This window comes from Linepithema humile, chromosome 4 (genome assembly GCF_040581485.1).
Source record: "Linepithema humile isolate Giens D197 chromosome 4, Lhum_UNIL_v1.0, whole genome shotgun sequence".
Classification (NCBI taxonomy): Eukaryota; Metazoa; Arthropoda; class Insecta; order Hymenoptera; family Formicidae; genus Linepithema; species Linepithema humile.
The window spans coordinates 3,157,191-3,182,745 of NC_090131.1; the positions used below are offsets into that span (position 1 = coordinate 3,157,191).

Consider the following 25,555-nt stretch of genomic DNA (forward strand, 5'->3'; position numbering starts at 1 on the left):
AACGGTAGCAAAGTCACTTAAAGCTGGCCGTGACTTTGAAGTAGATTCATTAATTATCGGTAATTATCTCGAAATAATTAATTACGACGTATATATTTATTAAATTATTATGCACGAGATTTCCTAAATTAACTTGAACGTATGTAAAATGTTGAGTGCTTCTTATCCTGAGAATTTAATGTCTTGCGCAAATTCCACACTTTGCTTAAACACAATATTTCCAGCATCCAGTGAAACCTATTAACTCGTTAACTCATTAATAATAAATTTATATTTAGCCAACGCAAGCATTTTAAAGAAACATTTGGAGACAGAAACTTTAATCTCTCGACGGAAGCTCCATACTTTTATTCCGCAAATCCGCAAGTACAAAATTTCGGATTTTATCCGCGCGCAGCGCTCCACGTGCAGCTTCCGAGACATCTCCGCGCCTTTCTGCCATCTTCCTCGTCGACGAGCGAGCGCCCCTCGAAGAAGAGAAAATATTAACCAAAGAGCGTTCGCGAAAAAACAATCCTGCAGAATGGTCGGTGCGTAAGGCGAGATGAAAAAGCCGCGAAAGAAAAGACGAGAAAACAGAAAAGAAGGCAGGACGAGGGGGGACGGTTGCCCCGGGGTGCTCTCGATAAATCCTTACGCTCCTGGATGCCGCCCTTCCGCCCGATCAATATTGCGTTGGTGGGGCCGAGGCAGGACGGTCAGCCGCGAGGGACGGTAGGGGGTTGCAAAGCCGCGAAGGGTTGAAACGAGGCGAGGGGCAACGAGGGGTGCGTCGCCGCGGTGGAAGCAGCAGTGTCGGTAGGTACATCGGGTGAACGCGCGGGGTAGCGGGGAAGTTACTAACGGCACGAGGGTAGGAAGACGCGGCGACGGTGGGGGTTGTTTAGGTGGGGACGGTGGTGGAGAAGCTAACGCTGTCATGGCGCCGCGCAGCATCGCCAGGCAAGCGGCACCTCGGTGTACTCCCTCGCGGCGCGTTACGCGTTCTACAGAATTGCGCGATCGGCAGCGACGAGCGACCTGGTGAAATCCGCGTGAGTTCGTACCGTCGTTTCGCGTCGCGTCGCAAGCCGCTCGTCGCGTTGGTGTCCGGATCGTTTGTGTCCGAGCGCTGCAAACGCAGTGTCCCACTCCTTGCGTTCTCCCCATGTCTCTGCATATCCTGACACTGGCTACTGACAACTAACCGCAAGGACACCGCGGTTCGGAAGACGACGTGAGACCAGCTCGCGTGACTCGCGATAGGAGAGACCGTGGTGAATCGAATTCGCGCCGCGAATAGTGACGTCTCTTCCGTTTGTTTTTTGCACGAGCATTTCGATATACGTTTCGGTCGTGTGTACACGATCGGCATACACAGAGACGACAGTGACGCGAGTGACAGCAGCCGATCCACAGCGATCGTCGCAAGGATCCAACGCGTCGGTGGAAAAAAAGCGATACACGCTCCGGCTGGCTCGCCCGCGCCGCCATCGATCGCGAAGGTCGAGACTGAAGGTCGCGACTCTCGGGAATTCGTCATCTCCGGGATTATCTCACCGAAACTCAGTGTGACCGGACTCTTCATCCCGACGGTGCGGGAGCGCGCGCTTTTCCTCGAAACGCGATCGCGATACGTCGCGAGCGCCGGATACGTTCGAGTGTGTGCTGGAAACACCGTTGACGCGGCACGCACCAAGTGAATCGATGCCGGGCGAGAGGAGGTCGTGATAATCGTCAACGGCGCTCGCTGCACGATGTCGCGGCGCGACGAGACACGTGACTGAGGCGGAGCAGCGGCGAGAGATCCTTCTGGTGAGGACCTTTGCGGGTCCTAACCGGGGAACCGACATCGGCGAAGATAGGCGGGGGTGATCGCCGCGGGTGGATCGGGCTGGCAGCGGCTGGATTTCGTCGCAACGTGCTACTAGAAATAACAATGTCCTAGCGAAGGCAGGACCTCGTCTCTAGGCCGATCCCCCTCATCCTGCTCCACTTCTCTTCCAGGAACCTTCACATACATCCCGTCGCTCTCCCGATCATCAACGTTACACCCGTCATATCGCGTCCCGCCGCATATACGCTCGCGTTGATACAGATTCGGCCGCGTACACGTAATCGGTCGTGCGCGCGCGTACGTACACACACATAGAGGTATACACACACACACACACACACACACACACACACACACACACACACACTCGTGTACTCGCGAAAGAAGGGAAAAAGAAAGGAGGAGAGAAAAAAAAAAAGAGGGACACGCACGCACAACGCACACATACTCGCGCTTTCGACGTTTCTGCTCCATTTTTTTTTTCATTTTCACTCTCTGTCGTCGATTTTCCGCGGTATCGTCGGCGCATCCGCAGCCTGTACACGCAGGACGCAAACGTATAAACACGCGCGGACAAACACCGAGAGTTACATAGGTACGGAAACGCGGCGCGAGCCTCCCGAATCTAGCCAAGTCCAAAGTCCTTAATCCCGTGGGGTGATCCTGGCCCCGCCCGTACGCGAAGGAACCACACCCCAACGAGAGAGAGAGAGCGAGCGAGAGAGAGAGAGAGAGAACGAGAGAAGAGGAGGAATTCAGGGTCCGGATTTAGCAGGCTCCCGGTAAGCTTCCAGCATCAGCAGTCGATTCTTTTTCCGCGCGTCTCTGCCTGGTCCCGTTTCTTTTTTTTTTTCTTCCGCTCTTAGCAGCGCGACTCCAGGAGTAACCTTGCTCGCGGCTGAACGAGGGTAAGGGTGGTCGAGAGGGTGAGAAGGTGGCCATCGGCTTCCTCGACCTCAGTCCGCGTCTTCCCTCGCCCGCTCGCGCTCGTCGCCCCTCTCGCTTCGTCGTCACCCGTCTGGCCCGATAGTGCACATGGCCTCGTTCCATGCTGGATGCAGGTTGCAACGCGGTTGAGTCGCGCAGGTTAGGTCCGTCTGCGACATACGAAGGGCGGGCGAGAAGGGCAGGGAGGGAGAGGATAGGTCGGTGATGTATGCGCTCGCCCGATGAGGCCCGTGCGACCCAGCGGCTTGCGGGTAATTAGTACTAATTACGCGCGCGTAGAAATCGCCCGACTGCACATGCCGATCCTCACAGAGGATCTCTGCGAGGCCTGGAGATTCGCGTCCCCTTTGATTGCGGAATGTTAGCAAATAGCAGCTGCGAAAATACTGTATATTTATGTTGCGTTGAAACGGTGAAAAATCGGAAGTGTCAAATAGGAATATACGAAAAACATTAGTTATTGTTTGTATCTTTGATAAATACTTTTTTTACTTGTGCACATAATGAAGAAAAATGACGCGATAGTTTCATCAAACCATGTTATAATTGCATCAATGATGCTGAAATTCATATATTCTGTTTGACGCAGACGTGTATGGAAAGTTCGACATATTACGAGATTGCAATGTCTGGCTTCGAATTTAACAGCAATATGAATTCGAACATATGCGTGCTACCACGCATGAAAACTTTTGCAGCTGGCAGTTGATGGAGGCGATTTCGGATTGATTTGCGCTTCGGTATTGTTGCAATCTAGCTAGTAATTTCTGACAGTGTTACAACCAGTTTCTCCGATCTCAACCGCAGTGGAAATCGCTCGCAGAATAAACATTTCGTCGAATTCCCGCGGTATCTTGTAAATATCAAATGCACACGTAATTGGGAAAAAGGAAAAAAACAAGCGTATTTTTATGAAGTGAGATTTACGGATGCGATAGCGTTGTGCAGTGAAAATATAAATTGCGCTTGTAATACTGTATGGGCAAATATTTCATCTGACTGCAGCACTTTGCAAAAATATTGAATATGTATAAAACGCGAAAGAAGGGAAAGAATAGACAACAAATAATTAACAAGGTCAAAAAATAGCAAAGTGATATGTTGATACAATGTTAATATTCAGAAGCACATAGTATTTTAATAACATATATATTCTCTATAAACATATATTTTACATGACTTCTCCTGTACGAAGAAAAACGCTGAAAAATCGGGTAATATAAACAGACGCTTTAAAAATGTTCTTCGAGAGATGAATTACGCGAGCACGGTAACAAATATTGACAGGATAGTTAAACTCTGGCCGGAGGCGAACAAATTATTCCCCAGTCATCGACTTTATAATCATTTTCACGCTTGGCTAGTCAATTTTCATTCTTTTAAAAAGCATTAATTAAAACTTCTTAACGCGCCCTTATTGCCGCTGGTGGTCAAATTGAGTTTGCACAAGATTCTGATTCTTTTCGATCGATCTCTCGGAAACTTTCGACTCTTGAATTTTTCACAAATTTAAGACCTCACGCGAGATCTGTGCCGACCGAAATCGATGTAATAGCGTTGTAGGCCGTTCTGACGGCGATTTTACTGCCGCTTTGATGTACCCAGGAAATGTAAGAGCAGATTTACGGTTCGGTGCCTCGCGGAGCTAATCACGCGCGGAATAAGCTCGCCGGTCCGGAATATAATTTATAAACTCCCGGGATATCAACTTGCAATAATTTATGTAATCTGCGCCGATTTTTCTATCGCGCCGTTATTTACAGACTCATTATGTGCAGCCCTAATCTCGGAAATCACCGAAGCGCACAATCCCGCGATTCAATCCTGCGTCGTAAACTCTGTTGCCCGATAGTTCCTTTGCAACAAAGTGCAAGCTACAGCAACGAATTTCCGAGATAATGTAGTTTGTAAATTTCTGTTAAAAATGTTTTCCTTATTATTAGACGAGATAAAAAAAGTTATATGTGGAAGAGATACTAATTGTGAATCCGCTGAGTGCAGTTCGCCGGTAATTCGAGTTTTTATCCGACGTGAGACGAAACGACCGAGCATATTCGCCGAGCTAGTCAAGTTAATTTTCTGCCGATGTAAGCAGGTAAAAGCTCGCGTCGCGAACCCAAGCGGAAGAATCCCCCCGAGTCTCGTTCTCGCCAGAAATGAGTCAGTGTTGCGGAGAAACGACCAGTTAGATGAACATTAGTCTTCGCTCGACAGCAACCTGGTCGGTCAGCCAGCAAAACCTAAGTAGAATTAGGTTAAAGGGCTGGGGATTGGGAGCGAAGAAGAAAGAGAGAGAGAGAGAGAGAGAGAGAGCCGGGGGCGCAGGGCGCGGGCTGTAGAAGTTCGGCGATTTCTTGTAATTGAATCTGCGACCCTCGTCCGGTTATTGTTTCTGCCCATTCCGTTCGTCGCGGCTCTTCTACGAACTTATACGCCGCGCGACCGTAATAATTTTTGCGGAGCACGTAATCAGAAGTATCGGGAATCCGATGAGACTTTCGCGGCGTGCTTTCGAGACGAGCGAAGAAATCACAACGACGACGATGGCGACGGCGAGTCGTTTGTTCGGCGAGTTTATCCGATTAGCGAGTAGACTTTTATGAAAGCTTTGTGCGGAGTTTTTTCGCGTTATATATAGCGCAAGGCGCGCAATATCGCGAAACTTGGAAATCACTTATCGATTAAATTTCTGAAACATTAATATGCAAGCATTGTCTTGCCGAATATTAATCTTTCGTCCGCTCGCATAAGAATACAGCTCTTTTTTTTTATGTTTTGTGCACTCTGTCCACTGTTGGAGCGTTTTTTTTTTAATCCTCTCGCCAATTGTGACGTAACTAAACGTTTACAGAGTCGCGTGGGTGGGTGCGAAGAGAAAAATGCATTGTTGCTCGCAGCGGCCGCGAATAGCCCTCCGTTTTATCGCAATCCCCATCGTTTCTCTCGACCGAATTCTCGTTTAATCTCACTTGACCCGCTGGTACTGTCGAAATTCTCGACGCTAACGGACACTAACACCACTGTTGCCCCGCACGCAGTGCTTTGCAATCAGTTTTGGATCGTTTCACACGAGTTATACTCGCGACGATATTGTGGAACAATATTGGGTTCTCCCGTTCCGTCGAGACTGACGTTTCGAGGAGTCGCAGCAAAATTTATCAATCCTTCGCTCCAGACGAAAAGTACAGAAATAATCCATTTATATTCATTATCAAGCAATAATGTAGTGTCGGTGTTCTCGAAAGGGCTAAATTATGCCGATCATCGGCCCGTAGATCTGACTGCGTTTGCAACAATGAGCGCGTTTAATTACAGTGTCTTCCGGCTTTGATCTTAAAGATGCATCGTCAATTGGAGCGCGTTGCAATAGCGGCGCGATTGTCGGCGCCTGCTTGCCTTCAGGCCTTTGCGCTTAGATATACATGAATCACCATATCGGCAGAAAGCACGCACGCAGGGCGCGTATACACACGGCCCTTCAAACACGGAGCATCGCGTGCCGAAACAACGCCCGCGTCTCGATCAAATACGCCGATCTCGACGGAGCAATTAAGCTGCTTTATTGTCGGACAAATGAAAAAAAAGCGCAACAAAAAAAAAAGCCGCGCTCGTTGCGAGAGCGCGGCACGGATTAAAGCGCTTTTTCACGAACCGCTGGCCGACGAGCTGGATCTCTGTATTAACCGGGAGAGAAGCCCGGCAACGTGTCGCGCTTCCGCCATTAATGACCGCCGCCGCTTTGAACGTCGAACGCGATATTTCGCGTCTCCGATCTATCGTCATTTTTTTTATCGATAAACTATTATTTTTTTTCTTCTTTCCCCTTTTTTCGTACGGAACAAAGTGCGAGTTTAGCGACGGAACGCTCGACTGTGGGAAGCTGCGCTGCATCATCGTCGGCACGAAAGCTGAAGTGGCGGTGCGAGCGAAGTATTATTGAAACGGTACGATGACGCCGCACTCGACTGTCGCGAACGAGTAAATTTCTGACCATTTTTTTTTTCACGATTTCTACCTTGCTAGTTGGGAGCGGATAAACTCTCAGAGGGGGTTGATCGACACTGGCTGCCGAAATTGCGGTGGCACGTCTGGTGCGTCATTCGTTCATTCGTTCGTTCGTTCGCTCGTTCGGTTGGACCCAGGATCGTTAAATTGCGAAACTCGCAAAATATCTGCAACGCGCGAAACGAACACGGAATAACGAATGCAGTTTACCTTTACTCGCACAATTGCGTCGGTTGAGTTATCACATGCTGTTTAAATGCGAAAATAATGCGTCAAAGCGCAGATAGAGAAGCCCCGATTACAACGCAACGTAAATTGATAGCATATAGCAGTCGGCAGAGATTGCATATATCTAGAGATTTTTTTTTACGCTATTTGAAAATTCATACGGCCTAAAATTATTTTCGACGGTGCGCATAAAACGCGCCGCTGCAGAAACGCCCGGTATTACATCGTCGACGTCAAGATCGCAGATCTATGGAAGGCCGAATGATCGCGTATCAGCTACGAATTAATTCCGGCAGCCGCGGGCCCGTAAAATAGAAATTTACGATGGCGCGCGAGGCGGCGTCATTTTTCAGTGTCAGCCGCGCGGCAGGTACGTTCATTTAATCGGCCGTGTGCGAACTCTGTTCGCCGTTGCTCCGTGTGGCCCCCGGCCCGAAATGTCAGAGTCCACCACACGCTCCGTAATCTGTCCTTCGAGTGCCGACGCAAGCAAGAAGCCGATCGAAGGCACTCGCGCGAGATCGCCACGCGCCGATTGCGCCGTGCACGCGATAAGCTTTTCACGGCGGTTTCTCCGTAGGTCGGAGGTTGAAGGTCTCCCGCCGCCGGCGTGGCATGGTCCGTAATATGCAACTTTGACCTCCATATTTAAGCAAACGAATCGGCGCTGCTCGTTACGGACGACCCATACACGCGCGTGTTGTTTTTATATACGGCGTGCTCGATACAGCTATATAAAGTGTCCTAGAATCGTTAAATATTTTTTAACCACAGACGGCAAATTTGGTGTCAATTATTGTTTAGTAAAATGTTTGCAAAACGATTTTTAATTTTTATTGAACATCTTGACACAGTTTAGCTATTGCTATTTGTGGAAGGATACCGTGTGATTCTCGGAAACTTTGTACGAACCAGTCGATCGGTATAACTTCGCTTCTCGTTTCTTTCGGCTTCCGTGCCGCGATGTCGTTAAAACTGCATTCTCACGGCTAATCCTCGCGATTGGTCGCCGTGGCCTCACTCACATACTAACATCGCGAACGATCTAGCCGCACTGGGACTTTTCTAATCATTCGTGGAACGAAAACCGATTTTCAGCTAGGCGCCGTAATTAAGCTCACGGCTAGACGAATTTCTCATGCAAGAACGGCATTTTCGTCTTTACGATTCCGAGCTTTCGATAAAAGCCGCGATACGTTGCTGGCTCGTGCAGAATTATCGATATTTTCGTTATCAAATTTTTTTTATCAACGACGGGCTAGCTCGAAGGAATGCCAGCTTTATAACCGCGGACGCTTTATGTAATAAAAAGAAATATCGACCATGCTGGATTTATGAACTGGAGTTTATTTAGTTAGAATTTTCCGTTAATATAAAATTTATTTTAAATTTATACTTATCAAGTTGCGACGCTGCGAAGTAATTAATTGTATTATCTGGATTAAAAGAAATTATACTCTCTCCATATATAGCCAGTCATGATACATGGCATGATTAATATTTATGTGCCATGTCTTTTTATAAAATACGAATTACTTTGAAATAATTTTCGATGCATATCGTCCTCATCTGTTAATTTTATTTTATAATTTTAGAAAATCGTTTATTTATCGTATAAACGATCGTGATAATAAATAAAGCGTTAGCTATTAAAGAAGTGACAATATAATTAGAAATGATAAATGAGAAAAATTGAAGCAGACTATTTAAGGCAAGCCAATCAACTCGGCCATCGCGCATTCGTATTTATAACGCGTGATTTGTCATAAATGGTCGCGCGTCACAATGGTCGCGCTAGCAAAACCGCGGTCAACGTTGTGAAACATGATTTTTGATTCGTACATACGGCGTACATATTTTTTCTGTTCTCCCTCGGGAAAAAAAGGAAGAAAAATCGGTGGCGGAAGGCAATCGAGTGTCGCTTTAATAGCTGCGGCGCATCGACCACAGATTTATCCGGGCTAATGCAGTGCGACAACGTGTGACGCTTTATGGAAAATCGATTTCCATAAAACCCTCAATTATATATATGTATATAGATCGTTGCAACGTGCGCGCTGCGGCTGGCGTCTATTGCATTTACACTTTACAACCGTGAACACCGTAATTGAAACCGCCGCTCTACATAACCAAGCCGCTCTGCCAGGTGTAATTAAAGCGGCTCCCTTGTAACCGTCCACGGCGACAGCCGATCTCGTGTAACCGACACTCGGGACGACGCGCGATGGCACAAAGTGAATTAAAAACCAGCCCGTCGCGCTGGTGTATCTTGATCCGCCGGCTGATACTTGTATGATTTTTGTTTCGCCAACTTCGTTAGCGCGTCGAAATTTAGCTTTAAAGGGCCCTCATTTCGCTGATTGTCCGTTAGTCGCTGTCACTGAAATTGGTTTATTTTTGCACGCTGCGACCAGCACCGCAACGACGCGGAATGCCGGTGGACGCGCGCGCGTTCCAGTGACGGCGCCAGATATTCATCACCATCGGCGTTCCCAACGGTGCTCAATTCTTCCTTTGTTCACCTTTATGAACCTGCACTTTTTATACCGTGACGAATAGCGGCCATCGATTCCGCCCTTTCCCCTTTATCTCCCGTGTCACCCGTCCATACGTAAGCTTGTAATCCGATTACACCGCTTTGCGCTATCCGCCTCTCTCTTATAAACGCGCGCTAATGCGGGTGTTAAAATTCTGCAAAAATTGTGAATGCCCCGCTCGCGCGCTATGATAAAGCAATCCGCACACACAGGTACGGCGGCGTATTACGCAGATATTACGCGGACAATTTTAGCATCAACTATCGATCCAGGTGGATGCGCGAAAGAGGAAAAACTGATTTAGGGTAAAAATATCACACGAGGTCTCCGACGTCTCGTCCCCGCGGCGCTGTATCGAGCTTCATTCAGTCAGGTCACCGTCTAGCGCGGAGCTGGCACAACCGGCTAAATTTGAGCAACGCTGCCATCGCGCTGCCCGCGGCTATGATTTTGCATCTCATTCCGGCTAGTTATGTCTCCGCGCGATCCTGATATCCTTTATGTTACAAAATTTGTACAAACATAGGTAATCGTGATACGGATTTATTAAAAGCTTTGTAAATATGATGCGCGCCACGGTTGTGAAATGTATACGTTATTATGAACGCTATTAAAATGATATCCAGTGACAGAGAGACGGACTGGTAACTCGAAAGTAAATATTTCATCGGAACCGTTATAACATTTGCGCTTTTGTTCGCAATTATGAATTTCCTGTACTTTTTATTTAAATATTTTAAATAAACACGATCATTTATATCTCAATCGCGATCACATTTACATCAAATTTATTATATATGCTCAATGTGATATTTGTTTTTTCTATCTCTTTGTAAATTCCGTAATATTATCCCTAAATTCAATATTTCTTCAAATATTTCGATATTTCGATGTTTGAATATTTGCTTGAAAAGAAAGGATATCGACAACATTTTTTTCACATTTATTTTATGAATCATGCATAAATTGTTAAGTGATACATATACACGCGTCTTTTCAATCTTTGTCTTCAGCATAAATAGACTTTTCCGATGACATCGTAATTTTCAAAGTACGGCTCTTACAATTCTTTCTATGTCGAGCTTTTCAAGCGCTGCGCACAATATATCGAGATCTCCAGCGAAGTGGCGCGACGACGAGCCAAAATTGCATCTCGCGAGCTAGCTGGCTCGTCTTTCGAGTACGGTATCAATCTCGAATTCCCCGCCTACGTCGCGAGTGCCGAACTGGAGTGGAGTGCACTCCGAAACTCGACTGGTCTCGACGGGGCGGACCGCGTCGTTGTCGTCGAAAGCAAGGCGCGTCCCGAATATAATATTTCAGCGCGCGCTATCGAAATCCAAGGAGCCCCGACTTCCGCGTCCTCTCACTCTCGCCGGGAAAGAGAGATCCTCCCTCGACGGCGTATTATTCGAAAGTTACGGGCGGCCGTACACTTCACGTCGCCCGGATTGTCGCTGATCCCGGGACGGCACCGCTCTAATTCGGCCTTAATGACCCTTTAAGCGGAATTTAAACTCGTCCACGTGGCCGACGTAACTCAGGCGCGCCTTCATCGTCGACTCTCGCTCCCCGACAATTATCCCCCAAAAACTGGAGCACCATAATTCCAAAATCGCTCTTCTCACGCGTGTATTTCCTCAACTAACGACATTCAATCTCTTCAGTGATGTATATCTTTTATCCACCCGCGACGTAACGAGTCTTTTTAAAAAAAAAATATATAAAATTTCAGACCTCATATGCATCGGTATTGCGTCACGGCTTGCGCGTCACCTGTACGATTTAGAAAAATATAGTCGCGAGACGGTCTCATTAAGATGACGGTGTCGCTTCACCAGGATCATAAGGGAACATTCCTCCCATCCGCTTCACATCCCCCCACCACCGTCTTCCCTTTATGCGTCCCATGCGGCTCTCGCCGTCAGCCCTCGACGCTGCACTCACATTGGCCTACTTATCCGGTATTATGCAAGCTGGGTCGTTCGAGACTTAGTACACGGTTAAGTAACTTCACGCCGCCTGCTTTAGGCAGCTCGTAGACACCGCTTAAGCACGACTATCCATGTTCCCATAGTTTACGCAACATGCGAGCACGCGGCGAGCACCTAACCTGCTACAAGCAGGTAATGACTAGCGATCAGTCCGAAATAATCCGGTCAATCGGACAGATTAAATAATCGCGCGCATTTGCATTAACGTAAATCTCATAGAAATTCATACATTTAAAATAAAAGCGGGAAAAAACGGTTGCAGCGCTTTTTTTTTTTTCCTTAACAGTAGCCGATACAATGGCGTCTCGGATTCCCGACGCTTTTCCGGCAGAACTGCTATAAATTATTCAGGGATACGTAGCAGGGAAAGTAATTCGCCGTATCAACTCGCGATTAGCATCTTGATACTATTTAGCGTCGCCGCGGAGTGATGAATATTCATCGGCGACCGGGGCAAAAACAACGGGGCGCGTTCGGCTATTCCCGAGACCGTCCCTGAGTATTTAAATCCCATTAAATCGTCGCGCGTCACTGCGCGTATCGCGGGAGCAAGTCAAGTAAGTTATTTACGAGGAAACTCGAAAGCCGCGATTTCAGAGCGCCGTCATTAAAGCTGCGGCTATTGCGCGCGGTTGAGGTTTCGGCGCGACGTACAGAAGACTGCGGTCGTCGGTGACAAGAGACGGGAGCGTGTTCCATTTAAGGAAATGACAGTCCTCTAACGATCTTACGTTAAAATCTAGTTAGGCAAAATCCGATTTCTCGCCACTCTCGCGTGTCTGTCCATCTCGCAGTGGACGTTGAATTTCTCCGCGGAATGCGCCCCGTAATGCGTCCGCAATTTATATCTTCATTTTTCTTTCTTGCCATCCGTTGTCGAAACTTTTTCACTCGATGAATATCCCGCGCGCACTAATAATTCATAGTCAGCGAAAACAGCGAATTCGTCTTTGCACGAGTACGCGTGTTCAGCGGCCGCGCTCGGCCGAGCGGACACTTTAACGATTTTCGCCCGGCACGCAACGAGTGTAATTCAACGTCCGAATCTAGCTAAACGTCGGCCTTTATTATGCAGATTGCAGCCAAATGAAATTACTAGTCATGCGCCGCGCGTGGGGAAACGAGCGATGTTTAAACGGCGGTAATCAATAGTGACGTTGCGAGTTACGTGGAAAAGTTGGAATACGCTCTGCGAACGCGTTAAAAAATGCGTTGCAAAACCGGTACCGGCGGCGGAAAAAGCATCGATTGCGAAAATTAAATACAGGCGAGCCGTGAATGGTAATAACGACATTCGGAGAGAGACTCTCGGGGAGAGGCGATGGCGAGAATCTCCGAAATTGTATTCAAAGGCTACAGTGTCTGAATGGCTGCGGAGCTCGCTCATAGTCAGCGAAGCGCGAGCTGATCCGCTGACCTACCCTATCCAACCGGGCGCCGGTTATATTGGTTTTCACGGCGAGAAATACGCGGAGGAAAGTAAATTCCTCTCCCCCTCCCCCCCTCCGTCCTTCCTAAATCCCTCTACCGCTCTCTGCGAAGCCTGCGGCCGGGCCCCCGCGCCACGCCGCGGTTATTGCTCGGCATCCTCCCCCCCGTGGAGTCAGCCTGGCGTAGGCGGAAGCGAGACGAGACAAGCGAAACGGCTAAGTGCACTTCCCTCCAGCACGTTCGATTCAATTGCGTCTACCAGGCGGCTGACCGACTCAATAGAGAGGCTCGTGCAATCCTCTTCCCGTTCCCTCTACCGCTTCAGCGCGTCCATCCCCTCCCGGTCTCTCAAGTTCCGTTCGAAATCCGTCTCCGCTCTTCCCTCCCCGTCTTTCCTCCCCTCTTACTCACCTTTCCGCTTCGGCTCCCCAGCTACCTCAAGTCTCTTGTACCGAAAAGAAAAGCGATCAGCGGGCGCGAGAGTACAGCGTAACCGCCGAGCCCCGGCTTCCCGGCTTTCCCAACTTCTCGCCTGCTCGCGTAAATCGCGGCTTTAATGCGTCCGTGGCGCCGTTACTTCTGGAATATCTCGTCTCTTCGCGAGCCAGCTTACAGAATGTCTAAAATACGGCTCCTTCCTCGGCGTATATTACAAAGTTCTAATCGCTAGATATTTATACGAGAATAATGTATGTGCAAAATCAGTTTTAAGGCTACTTTATCTAATGTTCTGACGCGCATGATACCCTAATGTTTTATTATCTCTCTCATAAACAATTACTCGGAAATTAATCGCTTTGAAATTAGCGAATGTGTTTGAAACAATTATCATCGGCTGGAAAACAATATTCGAAGATGTTAAATTTGTGAAGGAAATTCAAACTCGGCCCTGGATTCTTGTTCCCCAAAGTTGCAATCAATCGCTCTCGAGTGTCGGCATTTCCTTCACAGTTCCGGGATTTTCGGGCATCTCACGTCAAAGGATTGCCCCGAAATCGCCGATCACAGACAACGACGTCCGCCGACGCTCGCTTTATCGAGAATCCCTGGAATGCGGCGTCCTCGGCGGGTCTCGCAGGCTTTCGGAAAACCGCGGAAATTTCAATCGTTTCCGGATCCTTGGCCTTCCTCTCGCTGTTGTTTCCCCACATAGTTGTGCGCGTTCCACCGTCATTCTATCGCACAATGTATAAACCCGGCCGGTTAAAGGCCGCAGCGGCGCGCGCGTGCAAGAGGCGCGAATCGGTATGCCGCGCCGTTTCCACCTGCAGTTTTGCGGTCGACGAGGTGGCGATGCAGTTGCAGCTGCGGCCGGTCGTGCGGCTCATCGGTCGACGATGCGTTTTGCGGCAGAAGCGGTCGTTATGCCGTAATGCGAATCGTCACCGAATTCTCCCCTCCGACAAATACCTCGGGGTTTACGATACCACGGCGCACCGCAAATATCGACGCCACCTTTTCATAAACGCACCACGACGACAACTCGCGTTTGCGTGGACGGAACATTGTAGTCCATAGAATTAACACTGAAAAAAATCATTGAATCGACTTACGAAGTAAAGAATATTGCAGAGTATTCTAAAATTACGTTACGTAGCATATGCGCGCGTTATAAGATAATTTTATATTACTATATCTACGATGGATCAGCGCGCAACTATGCGTTATATTAAAAAATTCCAAACTAAAAAAAGAATCTCAATATACGGCATATAACCTGAGCTTTACGCAAATAACGCAGTTAACACAAATTTTAGTATGATTCTCCCTTAAGAGTCGGTAGTAAAAAAAAAATATTTTCTCATTTATTATGCGGTAGACAAAGTAGTGATGCAGTTGTAACTGGAATGGAGGTCAGTACCGCAGGTTAACCACGCGTTTTGCGGCAGTTATGCCACAACGTAAATCGGCCTTGTAAGTGCTTTGAATTTACGGTGCAATAGCGTACCATAAATGGATGAGTCTGATAACCGAGCTTGAAAGCAAATGGGATCCATCGCGGAAATGAAAGTTTACTGCATGATATAGCTGGTCTTTTATCCGCGGAAAATTCACTCTATGATCAATCTAATATAATTTATTATGCATTAAGATTTTGTACAAAAGATGTTAGCCCACCTGAGTCCTGATTCAACAACTGTTCAATTTTCAATAGTTTAAATTAGACCATCCATAAAAAGTTTTGAAACAAATAAATTTCATAATTAATAATTATTTATTAAAAATTCCTCAATTTATAATTATTTTTCATAGTGATTCCTATCAATTTCAGATATTTTATACATTTTACATCGGAATAATTTTTAAAATTTAATATATCTGAAAAAAATATTTCTATTTCAAGCTGCAAGAAAATTGTATTTAAAACAAATTTGCCGTAAGACCATATATTTAAATAAATTGTAATCCACGCACGGTAAAATTACAAAACGGTGTGTTTAGTTGTTAGATGTACGACAGACAAGCAAAAAAAAAACGATTTGTTTGCATTGTTGCGACCAGTAAAGCTGCGGCGAGTTTTGCGGCTGCTCGCAGTAGTACAAATCGACGTTACTCCGACAAATACTTTGATGTTTATGGTACACAGACACCCGCAAATATTTGCAACAACTTTTCGTGAATGCATAATTATTGCTTGCGTGCATACTATGCGGCATTTTGCAACCGTTTCGTATATTTTTTTTAGTTCTTTCCTCGCGAAATACATATGTATACATGCATGAATTTGATATTGCTTTGTGCGTGAATTTTTGCAGTACAAAATTTATGATATTCTATTTATTGAATAATTAAAATTATTGTTAAATAATAATTAACGCGATTTCGTTTACGAGCTTAACAGACAAGGTATTTTACTAATTAAATAATTCGGGATTGAGTATTTCATTAATTAAGCTTTTATTTATGAGCTTTTTTCAACGACGGAAAGACGTGGTTGCAAGAGATTTGTTGAAAATAAAATATATTATCAATTAATAATATTTTTCCGATGGCGAACAAATAAATTGCGGATTATTTTTATAGAAATTTACGTTTACAACGCGCACCGATTAAGGACATATATCCTGCGTTGACGGTATTTCACTAAACCTGCGACGGTAAATCGCTAAATATATCAATCATAAATTTAAATTAAAAATTATTTTTATAAAATCTTATCATATATTGCGAAGGAAATATTTAATGTAATTACTTTTTTACGGCAAGCAATGACAAAAATTGCTTTATTATTTAAATACATTTAAAGAGCATTAAAACTCGATATTCAAATACTGTACATGTGCGCTTTTTTTCCTCTTACAAAAGATATTATTAAAATAGATCCGGCCATCGCAATGGCAAAAGATTAAGACCATTTCGTACAATAATAAAAGCGGAAACGTATTTTGCTGTGGAGTAATATGAAATTCCGCGTTACAATGCCCCGGCTCGGCGCATGCGAGACACTCGCATCACGCGACGAATGTATGTACGTATGAAAAGAGAGGTGCACTTTTATTTCCTTGGCCCCGTCACCCCGTGCACTATCGCCGCAGCTTATCCTAAGCGAAAATCGTGCGAACTTTGTCGAAAGCTCTCTATCTTCCTTCCTACGTCTCTCTTTCTCCCACAAATATGCACTATCGTGCGACTAAAGACTCGAGGACTCTTTTCGCGATACGTTGCGTTCCACGACCGAAAAGTGACGGTCGTCGCGTGTATCACGGTGCTTTTACCGCCGGTACCTCCTTTTCCGCTGGCTACATAATTTTCTAAGGTTCGTGAAAGGGTGGATGGGCGGTGCACTTTCCTCGTTTCGTAGCGCTCGATATGGGCCCCGAGAAAATCACTCTTTATCGCAAAAGAAAAACGACGGTCTCGTACGGCCTCCTCCCTCTCGCACACGTCAGGAATATTTACCTCTAGAGAGGCCGATGTAAAGGGCGATCACGAAACAATTTGCGATTGTTCCCGTTATCGGAGCTTACTAAGTTGAACGCACTTTGCAATTAAAAAATAAAAAAGCAAAGCTGTTGATAAATATGGAAACGTTTTGGCTTCACCTCACATTCTATTAGATTGTTTTTTTTTTTTTTACATACAATATATTTGTATAAAATTTTATATGTAATGTAATAGGATTGACGCATATTGGTCGGAAAGCGGAAACGTTTCAAATTTAAAGTGCAATAAAATACGATCGGGCATGTGAAATCGAAAAGCAAAAACACTTTAAAGCCCAATAAAATACGATCGTCTATGTTTAATCAAACAGACAAATACTCCAAAGTATAACGTAACACATCCCGCGGTATGTATAATAAAAAAAAATCCTTTGAAACATCATCGGGCGTATTTGATGAAATAAAAGCATTTCAAGTAGAATATTGCTGTTACTGTGTTGTATACTCGATATGTCTGTACAGCAGAAGTGCATTCTACTGCGGCGATAGTGCACGATGTATACCTGTATTGCATCACTAAATCGAGCGAAACTCGCAACGCGATCCTGACATCACGCACTAGATTTTTGTACCATTTAGACTCGTGTATATTTACATAGTACTATCTCCAATTTACGTTTCTCATTCCATCATAGGCGCGCGCGACAAAGTCGTGTAGTTTCCAACTACCGTGACGTTGTCTGGATAAACTTGGCCGTTAACTACAATCGAGTTAAGCGCCTCAACGTAGTACTAAGGCACGTCGATTTGACTTGCCGAGAGTTATCGACGTCTTCCTACGTCAATTCCAGCCAACGAGCTAGGATTTGCATAGAACATGTCGCACCTTGTTTGTTCTCGGTCGACATCCTTGTATTGTCCTTTGATCAACGTGGATCAATTGTTACTCGCTATTTTTTTTTTTTTTCATTTTTTCCATTATCTTTATCGTATTTCTTCACTATATTACAATACGCAATATTGAAGCTACACAAGTACATTCTAAATAAATTACACATAAAGGATTACTATAAAAATCACAACTGTTTTCATAATATACGCAATTACAATTTACATAATACGATATACTGTCACAAAAGTCAATATTAAACAATTACAAAGTTTTATTCTAGACGCTTTACTAAACACCGTAACGCGGAAAATACGGAGAAAAAATTCCATTCATTTTTGTCGGAGGTGTTTAAAGGGGGATAAAGAGCAGACGGCAGCGCTACCGTAACTACCGCTACAGGACCTCCCCGAGACGGCACGGTCTTAATACCGATACAGGAAGCTCCATTGAGGGTATTTCGGATGTTCATTTACATAAAACGGATTCCTCCTCCCCCGCTTTTCCATTGCCCCGCTCCCCTTTATTTCTCTTTCCCCGGCTGCTCTTTGCCTACCCAACGTCTGCTTCCCTCTAAAGGCACTTCTACTTTCCGTTCTATCCTTCTACCCGCACGCGTACTCGTTGTTTCGCTTTTATGCGTTCTTCTGCCCCTCTTCATTGCACCCTTCAATTCTTGCCCGCAAACCCCTCCTCCGACACATACTGCTTATCTACTCTTTGTGTTTCCCCAAGGAACTCGAATGCCCCTTCTACACTCGAATATCTCTTCTCTAACACTCTTAACTTAGTTCTCCAAGTTACTATATCACTCGACGTTTCCTTCGCAATGTTTTTTCTCGCCGTTATTTCATACTTTTACTGTTTCTCGTTAACGCCTTTGTGTTCGTTACTAAGTTCGCCCTCCCCGACGCTGTCCTTTTATTTTTCTGCATACGTTAGCTTTCATATCGTCGCTTGCTTTTATTTCTCGCCTCCTCTTTACTTCTTACCGCGCCTTATACATCCGCTTTCATATTTCATCACTATTTTTATTGTCCGCTTCACTATTATTTCTGCTTTTTTATTTATCGTTCATCACGGCTTTGAGTATTGTGTGTATCCTTCTTTTGTATTCCTGATATTATCACCAACGAGTCCTTCTTCGGGACTACAGACCGCCGTCAGGGCTAACCTTTAGTCCCCTTATGGCTTTTATTCCTTACCCCAAAATCCTTATACTTCGCATCTCCACGCACCCCGAGAGATCCTCGAAGTTTCGTGCTCCAGAATTTCTACGATGCTTAAACCGTGCGGGTGATACGGCTAAAAGGATTCCCCTAGGATTCTCCTAAAAGGTGATACGAAAGTCCGAGGAAGATCCGAAAACGTGGGACAGCGGTAATAACAGATATATTTCACGAATGCCGTCGGAATGTGGGTTTGGTAAAATTTGCTGGCAGGTCAATGGACGATAAATAGGAGGCGAGATGAAATAATGCTGAAATATCGAGAGGGGGGAGGGGAGGCGAAACCAATCATATATAACCCATTTATTTTGCCGAAAAAGACATAAATCAGATTTCAAAAGTCTATAAATTTTGGGGAAGGTAATGATGTATATTGCTGCGCATCTCCCACCCTTTGCGTCATTTCGTCAGGTATTGTTTAACCTTGGACTACTTGAAGCCGCGGACTCTTGTAACAGAATTCCCGAAACCATGCCATCGATTTCCGATTGAGGTGAACGATTTACGTACACTATACCCGGAGAGCGCATTGCAAGTCTGGATTACAGTTCACGAGATTAAGCACCTTTTCCTAACGGAGTTCTCAGGAATCGATTACTTTTTCATCGAGGATTTCTTTCAAGAGAGAGCTGGCGAAGCGCAAGCGTAAAAGTGCGTTTCCATTATTCCAATTTGCTGATCGACAATGCCGTAACGATAGAAAAAGTAAATGGTACTTTAACTAAAGCTGCATTATCTTTTGTCGTGAAAAGTCTCCAAAACGTTTAAATAAATTAAAATTTCGAAAAAATATCCGTATTACTAATATATTTCACATATCTATTAGCGGTATATAAAAATTTTCATCGCTCAGATCATTCGCAAAACAGAGACTTTCTTTTATCGCGGTATGCATTTTTTGCCTGAAAGGTGGCAAAAAGTGGCAAAAAAGATTTTGAGCAAAAATATAGTATCATTTATAGGATCTTATTAAAGAAAATTGAAAACGATGGAATCTTATGTCCAATACATTTCTGATACAAAATCAGTCTCGCCAATTGATATTGTTAATAGACAAATTATGTTATTTGATTATAATAGTGGACGCGGTGTTTCGCGCTACCGAGTGACCCCAGATTCCTCGCGTTCGTCCCTCGAAGTTATAGCGCCGACGGGGATCTTCTTAGTGGGGGTAAACCTTGGCGGTAATAATTAACATCCTCATCATCGGTGCAAGAGGACGTTCAAATAGATTCTGCAATAGACATATCGTGGTGTGATATACCTGAAAAGCCTCGAGGCCGTGCCAGATATATACACGCGTATACAAGATCACTCGTGATATCCCGAGGCTGATACATGCTGAACTTAAGAGAAGTTTGCGGAATATACTGTTGCTGTGATTACAGCGATATAGATTTATCAAGCATTTGCGAAATTAGGCATGTTAGAACGTGTGCCTTTGCTACGCTAATTACCCAATGCTTTCGGTAATCACGCTTTCGTGCGGGACCAGTCGCCGTTTTTAATCATATTGATCGTTCGGAGAAAATTACGTCTGCGATAAGCTATTAAAGTTATTCTCATATTAATAAGATTAAACAAAAAAACAGTCGCAATTTCGCAACGCGAAAGTCAAAAGTAGCAGACAGCCAATGGCGAGAAAGTCGCAAAAATGGTTAATGACAAAGTTGGGCCAAGCCAATTTAAGAAGTTATCTTTCCCGTCAAAAGACGACAATCCGCAGAAGTTGGACAACCGTGTAAAGGAACTTTTTAAAGAGCTCGGTCGTTTGTGTCACGGTATACAACAAACTCACTTCGAAAGCTAGACACAGACAATAATTAAATTAATTGCAGGGGACAAAGGTACATGCCCGATATATAAAGTTGCGCGTATTTTTATCTTGCAAATTCCACTTTAATTTAAACGACTGTTGAAATGTTTTAGAGAAATAAAAGCATTAGCATAGGAATTTCGCAATCGGTTGGATCTGTTTGGACTGTCGTCAAAATCGAATTGTTCAGCCCAACGGTTACGCCGTCGAAATTGGCCGTGAATATTCGGCGTAACAATTTTTCAAACGCGATTTACACTCAAAAACATTTACATCATTTTAAACGCGTAAAAGGAGAGAAGGAGAGAACATTTTATATGCATTAGCTACCAATGAACATGCAAACGCAATAATCAGAAAAATTCATTAAATTTATTGCATCTTTTTACATCTTTTTTTCCTCGCGCCAATATTTGGTAATATTTATAAATTCAAAATATCCACGTAATATTGTAATATTTGTAAATGCAACAAATTTGCAAAATTATAAAACAGATATTTGCAATTTTATGCCAAATATGTTAAAAAAAAATCTATATATCGCAGATACGTTTTATAAATGCGAAACAAAGATTTGTTGGTCAAACTTCCGAGCGCATGCATAGTTGTTCAGTTCTGCAGACGGAAGTTCACGCGCGTTGTCAGTGAAATTGGCCGAAAACTTTCGGCAATTTAGCGTACGCGTACGAGTAATTTAGTCGCGTCCGGCCTGTATCGACTTTGGGAAACGTGTGTCCAGTATCGCGAACGTCGCGAAATGTAACAATGTCGACGTTGAAACGCGTCGCCCATGGACGTGCAAAACAGAGTCGAAAAATCGCACGATGCATCGGTTCGCGATGTACCACTACTTTCCTCGCTTCCGGTTACGTCAACCAACGCCGATAATGAATGCAGTCACACGGGACATGTAGCCCTGACGCGAGCCAATTAGCCGACTGTTTCGTTTTGTCCCGAAATGACAGTACGCCGGATGGAGTAGGCGATGCAAATTGCATTATATAAAAGCAGGTTACGCTAGCAGCATGAAAAAAAAACTCGTTCACTGAGTGATCTACCGATATCGGTTTCACGCTGCCTATTATCCATCGATATCCGAGTCCACCTATTATAGACCGATGTCCGAGTGATAGCACATTTATGCGCAACAACGACGACGGCAGTTTTATGCTTAAAGCCCACTTTAGACAAGCTATAATTGACAGATTTTAAAATAAAGTTCTATCTATAGTTTGTGCGCCATATATATATATAACAGAGAAAACATTTGGAAAATTGAAATATATATATATTTTTTTATACGTATGTGTATATTTCGATTCTTTATAAATGTTTCCGAAAAACTTGTTACTTAAAATTATAAATAAACTTTTGCTTCGAGCTCTCTTCGCGAGTTATAGGTTATCTATATTTAAGCGGGCTTAAAAAACATAAATGGAGTATCTTGTGTAACATAGAAAAAAGAAGTAAGATTTTATCAAGCCGATTTCTTATGTTTACCCGCTGGAATTTGAGCTGTCGACACGTCCGGTGTTAAACTTCTCACGGTCAATTCGATTTATAGTCCAACAGAGGTCGGTGAATGTGTTATATAGAGGGTGTGCAGTAGTATAGAGCGAGGGAAGGGGATAACATGATGAAACAAAGAAGGAAAGAGAGAGAGGGGAGAGGGAGAGAGGAATTGGTCAGTCCCACCGGCTCGACGCTAATAACCGAGGAACACGAAGACGAGTTATGACAGCCTGTGTCGCAGCCCCTTTGGTGGGCCACAACTGCGTGGGCGACATGTGCCATTGTTCAAACAGTACAGCCCTGCACCTTCTATTAGCACTGGCCATTCTATCCACCGGCATTCCTCTCTTCGGCCAAGGTGACGACTGCGCTAGATATACGCTCGTTGTCTATACACTGTCCCGAATATTCTCGGCCTTGGAGATAGTTATAACTGCGAAATGTCTTCATTTTATGAACACAGTGCTGTAAAACGCGATGTTTAAGTGGAAGGTTGCTCATTGCTTTCATATTATTTAATTTTATTTGCAATTGTGCTCCGAGAGCTATCTAAATTTATATTTATAAAAAAGATTTTATGGTGGAAAAATATATTATTAATTAAAGTAGTTCGCAAACAAATTCTTTAATCAAGGATTAATCTACGGTAAAAGCGGTAATTTCTCTATAATCGCACCCTCGATCGAGCCGCCGACGATTAAATCTATAGACTCAGAATCGTAATCTTCATTGTTGAGGAAACCTCTGTCATGAAGTAAGAATTTCTAACCCTCCGCTGTCTGAGTTAGGGTAGCTTGACGCGAGGTAGTAAAACGTGACTTTACTCTGGAAATAATATCGGCTATAAAATCGAGGATAGTAAGGTAACCAATGTCTGTTCGAAAAGTCAATTTCAGTCATATCTCGACCTAGAAGAAAATACTTGCGGTACTTGTGCGATCTTATAAAGTGTTATACTGCTTTTGCAATACTCGAACTCTCTGCATTTGTATAAAGTATAATTAAATATTTATGTGCGCTCTTCACATTAAATTTTGATATAAGACATTAAAATCAGCGTCTCGCAGGACATGATATTTTATATAACTCAGATTGCATGAGAGCACACGGAGTATATAAATCATAATTCATAAAATATAAGTTAATGAGCAAGAGAATATTATCATGGGGAATTGTTGACACGTGTGCAGGAATTTAACTTGCACTTACTCTTATATGAATTCCGAAGGAAAGTACAAGCGTCTAATCTTCCACCTGGCTCTGAGTGAGTAACAACATCTGATTGATGTTGCAGCATTAGTAGCCGACGGTGATCATAAATAAGAGCGTTGTAAGCTTACGGTATCGTGTAACCTTACCGCGGCATTCGCTCGTAGATTACTGTGCAGCACTGCAACATTACTTATCTATTTAATTCAAAAATTAGTTTTACAGGTTTTTCTCCGGCGAAGATTGCGCTATTTATTAAAGAAATATATAATACGAATGCAGTGTGTTTATTCTCCATTAACTCCATTAATTAATTAGCGTAATAGCTTTACTATATACTTAATGCGAAATAATCCACTCTGCGCAGTATTTTACAACATTTTGAGACACATTCTATTAATAATTCTGGATAAAGAGAAATTTACTTCGTTCGTTTATTCGAGTGCATCATTTATCATTTCTATGTAGACTTGATGCAATTACGAAGTATTTCTATCTAACACGCACTTGTGTGATATGTACATCGGTATAACGGTCTTGTTTTACCAGCAGAATAGTCATAATTCCCCTCAGAGTTAGCATTATAGAAACGTGCTCCGAATGAGGTAAAATCTTCGCGTATTGACGCACGATAAATAATCCGTAGAGCCCATGGCGCGCGCCATTATTCCGTGATCGTAATACATCGTGCACATATCTATATATCGTAATATAATTTGCATTAAATCGCGGCCATTTTCTGTGTGGGAGTTAAGCACTACAGCGTCAAATGCAATCGTTGCTAATTTACAATTCTATTGCATTACTTTCGTAATCAGCGTCATCGCACGTACTTGTATCGATTTATTGAAACACTTTTTTAATTATTGTATTAAAGCTTCGATGTACAATAACGATTTTATTAGATAAAATCAAATCCATTTCCAGAAAATATTCGATATTGGATAAAAATAAATGATAAAACGACACAGAGGACAGAGTGTAGCGTTTATAATCATTCATAAATCTAAAATACTGAACACGTTAAAATGGATGCAATTAATCAAGTTACAGAATTCACATCATATTAAGAGAATGAGAATTATTTAATTTTCCGCGTCTAGGAGCATTTAATATTACTTTATCTTCGCGTCTGCCAGGTCACGTGGCAGCTCGGAAACGTGATATAATTATCAGTCCATCTTCGGAGCGTCTACCTTCATCTAAGCACCGCTCGTAGAGGCCGGAACCCAAATTGAATCAATCAGGCTTGTATCTGATCACGTATGTTGCTAATCGAATCGATTCATGTTTCGCCCATACGGAATTTCAACTATCTACCAAAGGATTCATTCGTCTATACGTACGCACGTAGACTCGGATGTGTACACCAATGGTTATTACGTAAGGATATAATTATATCCAGAATAATAAGCAAAGACACAGAAGTGTTCCAAATAACGATTTATTAATACAAGATCAAGATGATAAGCGATCAATTAACGCTGTGAATAATTATTGGAATTGTGCCGTCGTTTCTGCTCCCAAATAAAACGTTGCTTTTTTTTGGCTCAATTATTGATGATTATACTTCTTTGTGTTGCAGGTGATGAGAGCGACACGTTGTGGGGATTAAAGTTGTTAAAAAAGGCGAGGAAGTGGCGAGGTTCGTAAAAATCGGCATCGGGGGCTTACGATCCGGGCAGCGGTAGTGGTGGCGGAGCGGCAGGGGTGAGTAGATTTCATTTGTGTTAACAAAAAAAACTGCTATACGATTATGTAGGACAAAGCTGAATGAGAGTACGCCAGATCTTATTTAAAGCACGCCGAGCGTTAATTATCCAGTTTCATCTACTTTTGTGAAAAGTACGGCTCCATTTTCTTATCGATATTGTATGTATACGCCTGTACGCGACGTCTCACGCGCTATTTCTTCTCCGCGGATTAACATACACATCTTTACGATTATTACTACGCTCGTATCGCATTAATTAAAATATGACATTCAGGCGCTTAAAAGTTTCTTAAACGTAAACTTGACGTTGCCTAAAGCTGTTTAATCTGCGCGTTAATTATTA

The 25,555-nt window shown here is 43.8% G+C and overlaps 1 protein-coding gene across 11 annotated transcripts in view; it reads left to right on the forward strand.

The window, feature by feature from the left end:
• The window catches only part of LOC105672102 (protein turtle), a 242,604-nt gene that overhangs the window by 157,196 nt on the left and 59,853 nt on the right, over nucleotides 1-25,555 (forward strand). For 10 of the 11 annotated variants that reach the window (XM_067354582.1, XM_067354591.1, XM_067354593.1 and 7 more), the window contains one exon: nucleotides 25,084-25,208. The gene's annotated coding sequence lies outside the window, so the exon portion shown is untranslated. Of the gene's footprint in view, nucleotides 1-873; nucleotides 2,599-25,083; nucleotides 25,209-25,555 lie in introns of those variants that run through there. The other variant, XM_067354587.1, reaches the window with a different exon arrangement.